Raw genomic sequence first — 13,483 nt, 5'->3', positions numbered from 1 at the left:
TAGGAACATCCTCTCTTATACTTTAGATAATCTCTAGATTACTTACAACAGATAATACAATGTAAATACTATGTAAATAGTTGTAAACACAATGTTAAATGCTGTGTAAATAGTTGTAGGCAAGCGGCAAGTTGAAGTTCTGCTTTTTGAAACTTTCTGGATTTTTTTTTTAAAGAATATTTTCCATCCATGGTTGATTAAATCTGTGGATGTGAAATCGGCAGATATGGAGGGCTGACTGTATGTATTTGGCTTTAGTTGAAGGTTATCTGAGTAAAATCTCTAAAAATTAATAGGATCATGTTTTACCCAGTTGATTTATTATACAGATGTATGTTTGTGAAATCCTGAAATGTTGTAGTCATTTATGACAGGCTGCTTAATGAGATCTACATAACCCATTTCTACATAAAAGGATAGTATTCCATGTAATATTTACACATACATATTAAGCTGACATATCATCAAAACTGACAGGTTTTCCTTAGCTTCACTGGGATTTCTTGGCTTTTTGGACACCTTAACTATACTAGACATTTTCTTTTTTGGAGAATGAGAAGGCATCGTCCACATTTGCCTTTCATTAAAGTATCTGCCTTTTCCTTGCACACTTTCAGCTGCTTCCATGCAAACATTTTCGGGTTGTTTTTGTTTTTTAAGATCCAGTTTTCAGGATTCGTTTTAGTGAATAAATTGAGTGCCCTGGTTTTGCCAGTCCTTGGCACTCATGCTCCACAGAAAGTAAAAGGGCTCCGATCTCATTAGGGAAAACTACACAGTAACCTGCAGACAGGGTGTCTAAACATCTTCATCTTAGCTCTTCAGACCTTTCTCGGTACTCAGGGTGCTATAGCACATGCTTATTGCTGCAGCTTCAGACGGGTGACTGCCTCAAACAAAGGCTAGGGTGGATTTTATACTCCCTAAGTAAGTGGGCATGGAAGAACTGGAGAGCAAAACCCTGGGCTTCTATAGCCAGGAAGATGCTTGACAGTAACTAGCATAGAAGTAGTTCTGTGATCTAAGGAAGACTTTTTAAAAAAAGTTTATTCAACCCCAAATTTATAGTGTTTTTTAATGCTGTATGGCCAGTTTACATTTACAGTCCACCACCAGAGTTAACAGAAATAAAAGTAATTGTAACCACAGTATGGTTAATGGAGACACAGTACATAAAATGTAAACTTCACTGATTCTCTAATTGGCACAAAAGCCTAGACAGAAGAAAGTGGTCTCTATAACATAGCAGAGCTAAACACCAGTAATCAACACAAAATTATAGACTTCATAAGATTCAGATTTTCATCTTAAGAAAATTTCATTTGACTGTACTATTAAAGATTTCATTTGCCCTCTAGAGAGCTGCATTGCCCCACACGGTAGCCACTAGCTACACATGGCTAGTGTAAAAACCTAGGAGTTTTTACACTAGGAGTAAAAAAACCTAGTGTAAAAACCACACTGGATTTTGAAAACTTAGTGTGAATGAAAGAATGTAAAATATTTATTGAATATTTTTTATGTTGTGTATACATTGAAATATTTTTGATACATTGAGTTAAATATATTACTAAAATTAATTTTACCTGCTTCTTTGTATTTCTAAAATGTGGCTACTAGAAAATTTAAAAGTACATCTGTAGATCACATTTGTGGCTTGCTTTATATTTTTATTGGACAGTGCTCCTCTAGAGGCTGAGGGACTATAACAGCGTAACTACACTGGAATTCCATCTGTATATATTTCTGTCAGCTGTCATAGTTCATTAGTCACTAGTTCATAGTGTATAAGGTGAGTTCAATACTTCTCAATGTATATTTTTGTTTTCTTCACACCTCACCACTGTTAAACAGTCTTTTCCCTCTCCTGAGAACCTGTTTCCCACTTGGCTACTTGGTAAATTCTAACCGTTTAATAGACAGTTGAAGCATTCTTTTCTTTGTAAAATTTTCTCTGAGCTCCCTTACCCCACACCTGTACCCCAAGTAGAAACAAAGACTTTTCTCGGGACTCATGACAGTATCTTGCCCAATATCTACTGGATATCTACCGTCTACTGTTTGCTGTGCACAGGGATAGGTGCTGGAAGTGTCCATATGTGAACCAGAGGATACAGACCCTGTGCCCAGAGTGCCTGCATTTAGAATGGGATATAGATAAGTAAACACCCAGTCACCAACTGGTGTGAAAAATGCTATAATGGGAGAGATTCAGGGAGTACATCATAAGCATGCCTCTCCCAGACTACTTCTTTGTGGTGGATAAACATATTGAGCCTGAACTATACGTATCTGATCCCATAGGAACCTGAGTTCATAAAAATAATTTTGTGTTTAAGTATAAAAGCTCAAGGGCATCTTTTTCACATCACAATCAGTTAAAATGAGAGTTGTCTTCAAAATACAATTACTGAATAGGTATTCTTATATTACATATATGCCCCAGTATCCTTGCAATGACTCTCTTAGTCAGGAAACTGAGGTACTGATTTTTTAAAAACAAAGAACAACAAAATAACCCCAACACAATTAGAATGATTAAGTAAAAATGAATCCCACGAAAGGTGTGCAACTTACTTAACACTAATGTACTATCAAAAAGAGTTCAGGATTCCAATCACTGGATTTCTGTGGGGTTGAGAAGACAGATGAATAACGAGGTGAGCAGCTTTATTAAGTCATCTAACATACTGCAGTAGACTTTTTAACACTAGTGCTAAAAGGGGCAGGACCAGTATTCGGCTTGTTGTATTAACTGTGTAATCTTACTTACTTGGAGGTTGTTTATCTACCAACCACAATGATCTAAAACCCACCTAAGAAGCAAAAAGAATGCTTTTCTAAGCAACATTTGAGTAGTCCAAATATCTGTCACAAAGTCTATGCACTAAAGTTCATGTGCCTTTCTCCTTGGTAAGCACATCAGTTCCTTACACGGGACCTATTTAGTTTTACTTTAGACTGAATTGTGACAAGTGAGGCTATCTGGATTCTCAGTCTGCACCAGACTAGAAGCTGCCAATCAGAAGAGGAGGAGAATGTTGGAGACAGGCTCGCTGGCAAAAGAGAGAAAAGTCAACAGATTGTCAGTTAGGGAAGGGGGAGAGAGAGAAACTACAAAAGGCAGAGTTAATCGGTCATAGTATCCTGGAGTCCTTCAGGGCAACGATTTGTGGCTTATACACCTCCTGGGAGCATCCCTAACACCTAGGAAGAAGCCTGATAGAGAACAGGAACTTGATGTATTTGTTAAATCCACTAACACCTACTATAATGAATACTTTAAATAAAATTAACCCTGAATTCTCCAGAAAAAGCCAAACAAACTGCTTAAGAAAACAGAAATATTTATAATACATTTCAGAAAATCTTTAACAACAGTTAAAAACGATTTAAAAAAAAGAAGTTTGACTCCTTAAAGGGCCACGCTCCAATTATGCTGACCATCACTTAACTGGAACAGTTGCTTTGCACCAATCCTGGATATATGTTGCACTACAGAATAGCTGACTTTACTAAGTTGCCTGAAACAGATTTAAAACGGTGCTACATACAAATAATAAGCTATCATATGAGGTTTAAACTATATAAGATGGCAACAGATTGCACAGTTGAATCACTAGGGTGATGTAAAATAATTGTTCTAAAATGCACTATCACCATGAAGCAAAATCTTCCTACCATGTGCCCAGCACTGTGCTAGGGGCTGGATTATTAAGCATTAATTTGAAAAAATGCTTTCTTTTTTAAGATTGTGAAGGTAACCCCAAACTCTTATTCATGTTTTTAAAGGTTAAATGACATTTTACACGCACAACACAGCCATTACATAACAGGCATAGAATACTTTTTACGACTTGGATAGTTCTTTTTTCTTTTTTTAAGTGCACTAGCAACTCTATTTTCAAATGCTATCGAATTCTTAAGGGTCTGAAAACCTACACGTAAGAATGGAGTGTCTCATCCACTCACTTGTTTTGTGTAATAAGTGTTTGAACACAGGCATGCCATTTCGGAGTTCACAGTGAGGCTAAGCTGTACTTTAGCGTTTTCGTAGCAAGCAAAAACAATTTCAGCAACGGTCCTCATTTCCCCTGGTAATTTTTTTTTTTTTTTCTTTTCATGGCGAGTTACTAAATGCTAGATGCTAAAGTCAAAAAGAAACCTGACATCTGCGGAGGTGTTGAGGGGGTGTTAATAGTTCTAGTTAGATGTTTGGGGAGCGTCGAGGACAAGATTTTAAAACAGCAAATACAGGGAGAAGGGGGAAATGATGGTTTCGGATGACTCTCTCCTCCCTCCACTTTCTCTCTTCACCAATCCGTATGCCCCCCAGTTTAGAGGCGGGTTCAGCGAGATCAGGCTGCAGGAAACCGGGAGGCTCCTCGGCGCTGCCGCCCCGGCCTCGTGATGTAATTGTTATTTCTTACTCGGTGCCTGAACCGCGGAGAGCTGCCCGAGAAGTGGCAGCCCGGTGCCTTCTGCCTTGTCTTGTAGGGTCAGATTCTTCCCGGGGATGGTGTAGATTCGAGAACTGACTCCGCTGGAGACTTCGCAGTGACAAAGCAGCTGAAGATAAACCCTGCTCCCGGGTCCTCCGCCGTCCGAGGAGCTGAATGGGGCGCTCCTCAGGTCTCCTTCCCAGTTTTCCTCTCGGACTCACTCCGCATTTATCCCTGGCTGCCTCCTACGTGCTGGGCGTGGGGTCAAAGTGACCCGCAGTTAGTGCCCGTGCCCCCCAAGATCAAAGCAAGACACACAGATTACAAGGTGGTGCAAGTTGGGGGTGGGCGAGAAGGAGCCAAGGGGACGCGTGTCGTGGGCGAAATGGGAGGAGGGGGACGCCTAGGGCGCCGGCACCCAGGAGGGGACCCGGGGAGTCCCGGCCCCCGGTCTGTGCCCTCCAACACGAGCCTTTGGCCTGTGTCTCGAGATCGGTTCCCCCCGGGGCCCCGGGAGGAGCTGTCCGGGCGCCTTCGGCCGTGGCAGCGGCTGGACAGAGCCGGGAGCCGCGGGGGACGGCGCGGGCGCGTGGAGCACCCACCTCTCCCCGCCGCCGCGATCCTCCCGCCGCCTCGGGGCCCCGCAGTCCCCGCCCGGCCGACCGGAGGGCGGGCGAGAAGGAAAACCAGCCAACCGAGGGGGCCCCTCAGCTCCCGCGAGCCTCCGGGACCCGGGCGCCTTCCTCCCGCCCCGGTGACAATGGGAAGGAAGGGGAATAAAGGGTTAAGAAACTTGGCTGAAGAGCTGAATGGCGTGGAGCGGCGAGGGGAGGGACTGGGCCGCGGCGGACTCAGCAGCGGAGGGAGGAGCGCGGCTGCGGGCGGGCGGCGAGCGAGGCGCTCAAAGTCAGCCTCGCAGACATTGCAGCAGAGCCCCGAACTCGGGAGGCGGCGGCGGCGGCGGCGGAGGAGGAGGCGGTGGCCGAGGCGCAGGGACGACCCGGCCCCACGCCCGCCCGCGCGCCCGCACGCCCGCCCGCCCGCCCGTGGCCTCGCGTCAGCCGCTGCGCTCGGCAGTGCCGGTCGGAGGCAAGAGCTCGCTGGGGCGCCGAGGGAGGACGGGGCGGCGGGGCGCCTTCGCGGAGTGAGCCTGCCGGAGCCCCGGGCTCGGAACCGCGGCGGCCTCGGGTGAGTGGCGGCCGCGGCTGGGGGGCTCGGAGGAGCGGCCGCCCGCGCCGCCGGAAACGGCCGGGAAGCGCGGCCCGCGGCGGCGTTGGCGTTGGCCGGTAGGGCCTCGGGGGCGTCGGGGCGGCGGGGCCGGCGCCGCAGGCGGCGGTAGCGGACGCAGACGGCGGGGTGGGCTCGGTGGCGGGACGAGATGGTGTCGGGGGGGTGGTTTCCGGGGAAATTCCGCCTCTCCTGCTGGGTCCGAATCTCCCCGGGAACTCGGGGGGCCCGGGCAGCGGGGCCGCCAAGTTGTGGAGTTGGCCCCCGGCTCACTGGCGCGTCCGTGCCAGTCCTGGGCCGGGGGGCGGCCTCCGGGTGGCCCCTGAGCCGGGCCGGGGCAGGGGGGGGGGGCGTGGGCCGGAGTCGCGCCCCTCTCGTCTGCCCCTCGGCCCCGAGCCCCGGGCGCTTCTCGCCGCGCCGCTCCTGCTGCCCCGGGCGTCCTGGGCGGCGCCGGACGCAGCTCCCCGCCTCTCACTCGGGTGCCTCCCAGCTCTGTGCTCGCGGATCCCGGGCCGGGGAAAGTGGGTAAGAAAAGGGACCGCGCTCCCGACCCCCGGAGGACCCCCGGGTCCAGCCCAGCCCGTCGGTACTTGTCCTTCCCCTCCCGAGGGAGAGGCCTCTTCGACCCGAGGCCTCAACCATCACTTTACCCCTGAGCCAGAAACCGGGCTCACATCTAGGGTGAGCTCCGTGCAGGTCCTGGGAGGCTTCTGGAGGCTTGTTTTTCACTCTTATATCTGTGTCCTCTAATACTACTAGTGCATGTTGTTGTTTTATGAAGGGTTTGCCTGGAAATATTCTACAAACCGTCATATCCTTTCCAAAGTAGTTTCCAAATTTTAATCAAGAGTTGGTGTTCAGTCTGAAGGAACAAAGGAATCAACTGTGTCTTAGAGGCGAACAAGCTGGGAGTCTGTGACACATGTTGATCTCTGAAGCATTACAGGAGTTTCTACCTTCTATCTCGTTAGGGATTGCAATTGGGTTTTGAAGATAGTAGAAGAACAGAATGATAAGTAGTTTTGCGTTTTAAATTTTTTAATAAAGCATTTTTATTTCGGAAAAGAATTAAGACGTTCTTAGCCACAAGGATTTTTCACTCAGTTGGTGGAACTGAGTTGGAGTTTGTCTCCGGTAATGTAAATGATTAAATGTGAGATTGTGCGGGAAAAACTGTTTCTAGAGGAAGAGAGACCATCCATAGGTGTTCAAAGTGAAAATGGTTGTCCGTTTATAGATGATGATTGCTGTTTACATTGGGGGGGGGGGGGGAGAGTGGTATTTGTGAAGCAAAGAGCTTTGGTACTTCATTTCTTTAAAGTTATGAATTGCATTGAACCTGCTTGTTAGTGAATCATGGGTTTAGCAAGTGGGTGGCATCTTCCTGATGTGATTATTCAATGTTTAATCACTAGTTTGGCACCTTTGTTGAAGAGACACTGAAATAAGTGGACTTTTTAAACAAATGCTGCTTCATCTGCCTGGCACCTAAGTGTGGGTTGCTGCCTGGAGTATTTTGAAGTGCTTTTCAGTTTCGAAGTAAGTTGCTCTGGTTTTGCCCAGCAGTTTGGTAATGTGGTTTGAGTTTAGCTGGTTCAGAGAGTAGTGGCTTCGTCACCAGTGCTAACTTTTTTCTGCCTGGAATTAGTTCCTAGAGACAAAGAAGTTTCAGTCAATGGAGCAAGCCCCTATCCTGCAGGCTGTAGGATTGTTACTTTAGCCTGTTTCATACACTCTGGTGGGGAAAGACCTCTTTGCATACTTAGCCCTGAAAGTGCCCTAGGAGCATGAGGAAAATACGTATTAAAAACAAACAAAAAAGAGGACTACTCACTGTTGGTTTTACTCCAGTGCGCTCTCTACAGTGCCTTTGAGGTAGTTGAAAACCAGTTTTAATGTCTGGACCCATTTCCTGAATGTGTCTCTAAACTTTTACTAATTTAACACCCTAAAATATTGTAAGGTTGCAATAAAAAGGTGTCTGTAAAAGAGGCTAAAGGCTCCTCTGACTCTTGCAGTTTTTTAAGAGCAAAACATCATGATAAAAAAATAACCTATACCACCACCTAGAGTCTTGTTTGTTAGTTTATTGCTCCTGAAGTTTGCTTAAATTGACATGTCTCTTGTGGTTCCGATATAGCCAAAGAATTATTGAGAAATGCTAGCTTTCAAAACGCATTCCAAGAGAACAGTTATTTGTGTAATAAATAGTAAGTGCCAATTTAAATTATCCATGCTACCTTTACAATTGAAAATTATGACATATTAAGTTGAGTGGGCTATTCGCCAAAAGATATTAATTCAAAAGAGTCTAAAACAAGAAATTTTCTGCTTGTGCTCTAGGTAGCTCTCACTGCTTAAAGACTCTAATTCAAAAGAATTTAAAGCAAGAAAGTTTCTGCTTGTGCTCCAGGTAGCTCTCATTGCTTAAAGATTCTCTGCATGGTTACCAGAGATTCAAGAAATCTTACAAATTAAATACCATTAGGACTTTTTGAGGTCCAGGTAAAACAAAAGCAATGATCAAATAAAAATATAAGGGAGCATTACAAGTTCAGAAATGCTGGCCACTTTAAAGGTAAGAGAGAATGTAGGCTATAGTAGAGTTGTGGTTCAGAGATGTGAAAAGTAAAATCAACATTAAATAAAGTGGTAATCTGTCTTGCTAGTAGCTTAAACACAGTAAAACAATCTGTTAAATGGGAGACCTTAGGAAGGCAGCTCTGTTGCCATGTGGTTTAGCACATTGTCCGGGTAGGAAGTAACATTCCTTCTTGAAGCAGTGTAACTGGAGACAAAGATGCCTCCAAGATCTTTAATTAAATACCAGTTGAACAGAGAGAACTAGAGCACTGTATTAATTCTGTCAAACATCACTATTTTAGAACATTGAGGACAACTAAAAAATGAATTAACTCATCTGAAAGCAGAGTTTTATGGAAGGTGACAGGTGAGGCAAAATATGTCAATCTAATGGCACAAATAGGGAGATAAGGAGATATGTCATTCTTGGCTTTCTAGAAAGATGAGAAGGAAGAAGGTTATTATTAATTGTACAGATTCCATTGCAAACCAGTACTAGAAGACAGTGGCATAGAAGTAATTTTACATCAGAGTGGCTTAGGATATACGATGTTAAATGGATTAGGTATTCAGTTTTAAAATTTTACGATTGTAAGAAACTTAACAGGTCATTTTTAAGTGTTTTGAAAAAGCAATGATTGCTTTGTGTATAAGGTTAAAAAAAATAATTCTGCCCCAAATAAGTTCAAAACAGCTAATTTTTATCAAGAGAAAATTGTTCACTTTAAATTGTGATAGGTTTAGTTTTGCTTTTCAAACTTTAGATTGCCGGATACAGTCAGGTTTTAAAGTGTAGGTGAACAGAGAAGAGGCATTCCAGTTTGTTTGTCTATACCCCACCTCTCTCTCTCCTTATTGCTCTCTTGCTGTCTTGTCCCCTTTTCTAAAATAAGTAACTTCTACATCTGTGGATGTTTTCTTCCATGAAAACTGCCTTCATTTGTAGCTTCCCTTCTTGGCTGTGATGGGATGAAGGTTCTTTACTCTTAAGCTTTTTCCATATGCCCCTTCACGTGGCTACACACAGTGAGGGTGGGTTTTGTTTTGGTTGGTTTCATAGTGATTTACCGTTAACATGGATGAAGACTAGAGAAAAAAGCATTTACTGTTCTAACAAAACCCTTTGTACCCGTCTTCCAACTAGAGAAATGTTTTTATGAAAAGCAACTTTTGATTACTATTGAAAAGTCAAAGAAACACTCTGAACAGAATATGGGGCAGGGAGGGGTGGAGGGCTTTCAGGATAATGAGTTTGAATCTGAGAATTAAACTGTTCAAGATGCATTTCCTTAAGTTGCAGTTTTTTGAGGGGACTGTCTTGGGGGAAAATGAGCAAACTCATTCTGTAATATTTAGATTAACACAACAATTAGGGAAATATGACACCAGGATGGTCGCTAAGACTTGAGAAGGTAAAAATCAAGCGTGTCAGATGGTGAAGCAGGCCAATGGAATGGAACTGAGGGTTATATCCAGGGGTTGGAATGAATAAAAAGTAAATGGAGGAGAGAGATCTTGTTTCCATATCCTGGTTGCATCTGGTGCTGAAGCAGGGACATGAATTGCTGATGGTAATGGAGTTCCTTTTATGAGGTCATCAATATTATAAAAATAGTGGTGGTTTGAGGGGGAGAAATGACAGGTTCCCCACTTGTGCATGTGTACACTGTTTTTGAATGTCTCTTAAATATATCTAAACTGGAAGGTCAAAATTGGGTACCAGCATAGAACCAGGAGTTAGGGAGTAATAGTTTATTTGGAAGGAAATGAATTAAAAATAGACCACCTTTTCTTTATTCTTTTGAGATGTAGTGTTTTCCAAGGGTCTTATCGAACATGGAAAACAGAGTGCTGAGGTTTGGGTGGTGAACTGGAGAACTCTTTCATAAGATTTCTCATAAAGATAACTTCATGTAAATAACCCCAGAAAGAATGCTTTCTTTAAGCACATTACCTTGTGATTCAAGGGTAGGGGGAAAGTTGGGACCAAAGAGACCTCTGAAATCTTAGCAGGGTTTTTTTGCAAACTGTAATACAGATACCCATCTGTTGTTTTTAGTTCCTTGAAATTTAATGTTCAAATTGAATATTTAGGATTCTAAAAATTAGAGTTTATTTACAATAGAAATTTCCTATTGTTTTGCTACAGGTATGAAGAGTAATTTTAATTTTTCCTAATAAGTATAGGTATTGAGATAAGTAGGATGATATACTAATTGTTGTCACTGTTATATTACATACTCTGCATTATGAAACTTAGAATTCAAATTGATCCCTACACTACCTTGCAAATGCTACAAATAAAACATGGCATTTTAAGATATCATTACACCTGAAACAGATAATTTTTCTTAAATTCATAAAACGTTGAGAACAAGAATGAGGAAAAAGTAAAGATGATACAGTTTACCATTGTTATTAGGATTTTGTTAAAATTAGCACCTTGAACCAAGCTAGAGATAACATTTAGCCTAGAACTCTAGGAGTAATATAATGAGAAGCGGATTTGAAGAATTTAGAAGACTGGCAACTCAGAAATGTAGAAAAAAATTACTCTTTGAAGTTATGGAAGAAAAGTACTCCACTGTATTTACTTAGTAGTACTAAGATTTTTTTTAAAGCTAAACAAGATAGTTATTGAAGATATTGTATGGATAATTACCTGTTAAAGAAATTATAATTTATATGTTTTTTGATTGAAATAAATTCAAGAAGAACTCCAGAATATGTTGAAACTTTGTCTAGGAAGGTGCTTGTGACATCCATCTATCCTCCCCACCTCCCTCCCTCCCTCCCCACCTCCCTCCCTCCCTCCCCACCTCCCTCCCTACCTCCCTCCCCACCTCCCTCCCTACCTCCCTCCCCACCTCCCTCCCTACCTCCCTCCCCACCTCCCTCCCTCCCTCCCCACCTCCCTCCCTCCCTTTCATTCTTCTTTCCTTCCTCTTTCAATAAATAGTGCTGGGGTTAAAAAAAAAGGCATTTTGTTAAAACTTGGAAATGGACTTGCTTCTCTGACAGGGTTAATAGTTGTGTTTGAAATTCAAAGCTAGCATGGTTCACTGTCTCCAGTTTTTTAACTTGGTACACCTCGGGGAGTAAAAACTCTAAAAAGCTCTAAACCCATCTTCCCTCTTTAACTTTGTGTCATTCAGCAAAAATATCTTTAAGGATGGAAGAGACCCTTATTTGCCTTAAATTCCAGGTCACTGTGTGACTAAGCCTAGAGTTTCAAGAAATTAAACTAGAAGCTTGCTGGGAATTTGAGTCATCAGCTTAAGATCCCACTGGGACCAGGACAGCTCTGATTGACCTGATGTTGGTGTTTATTCAGAGCTTTGGTGGAAAGGAGTCTCTCAGCCTTGGACTTCTAATTAAGAAAGTCGTTTTTCAGTCTCCTGTTAAATGATAGGGCTACTCCTTGTTTTCAGATCTGTAATTTGCTGATGGATTGAGGATAGCTCAGGAGCTAAGGAGTTTGGAACTTGTGGGGTTTTTTGCAGTCTGCTTTGATTATTTTACTTCTACCTTCTTTACCAGCTATGTGAGGGTACTAGGTAAAAGTAAGGTGATTAGCTTTAGGTAAGAGAAACGCTAAGTCATGTAGCGGCTAAGCTAGCTTCTTGTAGTTGTGTGCTTTCAATTGTTGAATTTGCCTGTACTGTACATAACATGTGAACATGTTAAATATGTTACTGCGTTAAAAAAAGATGATAATTTAGCATTGCAATAGTAAGAAAGGAAATTATGTTTATAAGCAATCTTAGAATATTACTATAATTGTGGAGATTTAATGACATAATGTGGTTAAGAGAGCCTGACATATAGCAGAACGCAGTCAAAGTTTGAGGATTAGAAGTTTAAAAGAGACTTCTGTCTTAAGGAATTTACCTAGAAATAGAGAGATATGAAATGTTTAAGGGATTATAGCTGGTTTTTAAAAAGCATATTTTTTAAGAATTCTTTTTTGATTCCCGAATTTATGAATTTATAGTAATCTACGTAGAGTGGTAGATTTATACCCTGGAAAAGAAACAAATTAAGGGAAGGAAGGAGGACAGAAGAAGGTGGAGAACAGCAAGAAAAAGTATTTGAAAACATGTGAAACACTTACAAATGAGATATAAGAAATACCCTCAAAATGAAACTAACCACAATTGCAGTTTTTCCCCTAAAGGGAATATTTACACAATGGGTCATATAGGCTCAGGTCTGATTTTTGAAAAGCATATTTTAAAAAAGTGTTTCTGTTTTGTTATTCCACACATATTTTTCTAGCTTAGGTTCTGCTACTAAATCAATGTATGATGCTGATGAAAGGAAAGGCCTTTTATGTCTCTGGGCAGCATGTGTAGAATCTGTAGAACAGGGAGGTTAGATTTCATTTCTAAATTCTGAAATTCTGACTATATCAATATATGCTGTTGTTGACAGTAAACAGTAAAGATTTCAAGGTTATAGTTTTGAAAGGAGTAGAGATGATGGGTCAATACTTGAAATATAAAAAGGTTATTTAGTTACCTGTCTTTTGCCTTTTCCTTTTTTATTGCGGGGAGGAGTAGGGAAAGGAAGTGGATTTGGGGATACCTGCTTTGTGCCAGACATGGTGCTGGCTGCTTTACAGTTCCCCTGTGACATATAGGTATCATTTTCTCTACTTTACATAGACCTAGTCTGAGAGATGCCTGAGTAACTTGCCTGAGGTCACACAGCTAATTTCATTGATAATAATTTGCTTTTCCACGAGAATATGCCATCTTTTGAAGAGAAAACCAGTCTCTCTCTGATTTTTAGAAAATGATTTAAAAAAAAAAAACAAAAAACCTACCCCCAACCTGAGAGCCGCAGGACTCAAGCAGCATTCACCCCGCCTGGCTTCTCAAAGATCAGTCCCACTGGGAAGGCACCCTGTTTCCAAGCAATGTTTCTGCCGCAGTTGCTGTGAGTTCTCAGAGCTGATGTCCTGCTCCTGCACTTGCATAAGGAAGATGTAGTCACCAAGGGCAGCCGTGAAGGTTCTTGGCTCCTGTGAAGTGGACCTCAGAATTGCTACAGTGTTCTTTGAGGCAGAGAAAGCAACTATGTTTCTTGATATAATTCATTTAAAAAGCTTGTCATGGTCTTAATCCAAGTGTTCCCAAGGCAAATTATGTTTGTGCACTTCAAGGAGCAGTTGTAGCAAATTCAGAGCCATAGCTTTTCCTGGTTGAAAAGTTAAATCTCTTGACTGT

General features: G+C 42.5%; 1 protein-coding gene across 10 annotated transcripts in view; it reads left to right on the top strand.

Moving 5' to 3' along the window:
- Positions 1-1,581: 1,581 nt before the first annotated feature.
- NRIP1 (nuclear receptor interacting protein 1) overlaps positions 1,582-13,483 on the top strand; it is a 99,356-nt gene continuing 87,454 nt past the window's right edge. For 2 of the 10 annotated variants that reach the window (XM_032630553.1, XM_032630551.1), the window contains exon 1: positions 1,582-4,632. The gene's annotated coding sequence lies outside the window, so the exon portion shown is untranslated. Of the gene's footprint in view, positions 4,771-5,416; positions 5,631-6,104; positions 6,351-13,483 lie in introns of those variants that run through there. The other 8 variants (XM_032630550.1, XM_032630548.1, XM_032630546.1 and 5 more) reach the window with 6 other exon arrangements.

The sequence above is a fragment of the Phocoena sinus genome, chromosome 4, assembly GCF_008692025.1.
Source record: "Phocoena sinus isolate mPhoSin1 chromosome 4, mPhoSin1.pri, whole genome shotgun sequence".
NCBI lineage: Eukaryota > Metazoa > Chordata > Mammalia > Artiodactyla > Phocoenidae > Phocoena > Phocoena sinus.
Note: the sequence above shows the minus strand (reverse complement) of the source record. Positions and strands in the feature narration are given on the sequence as shown.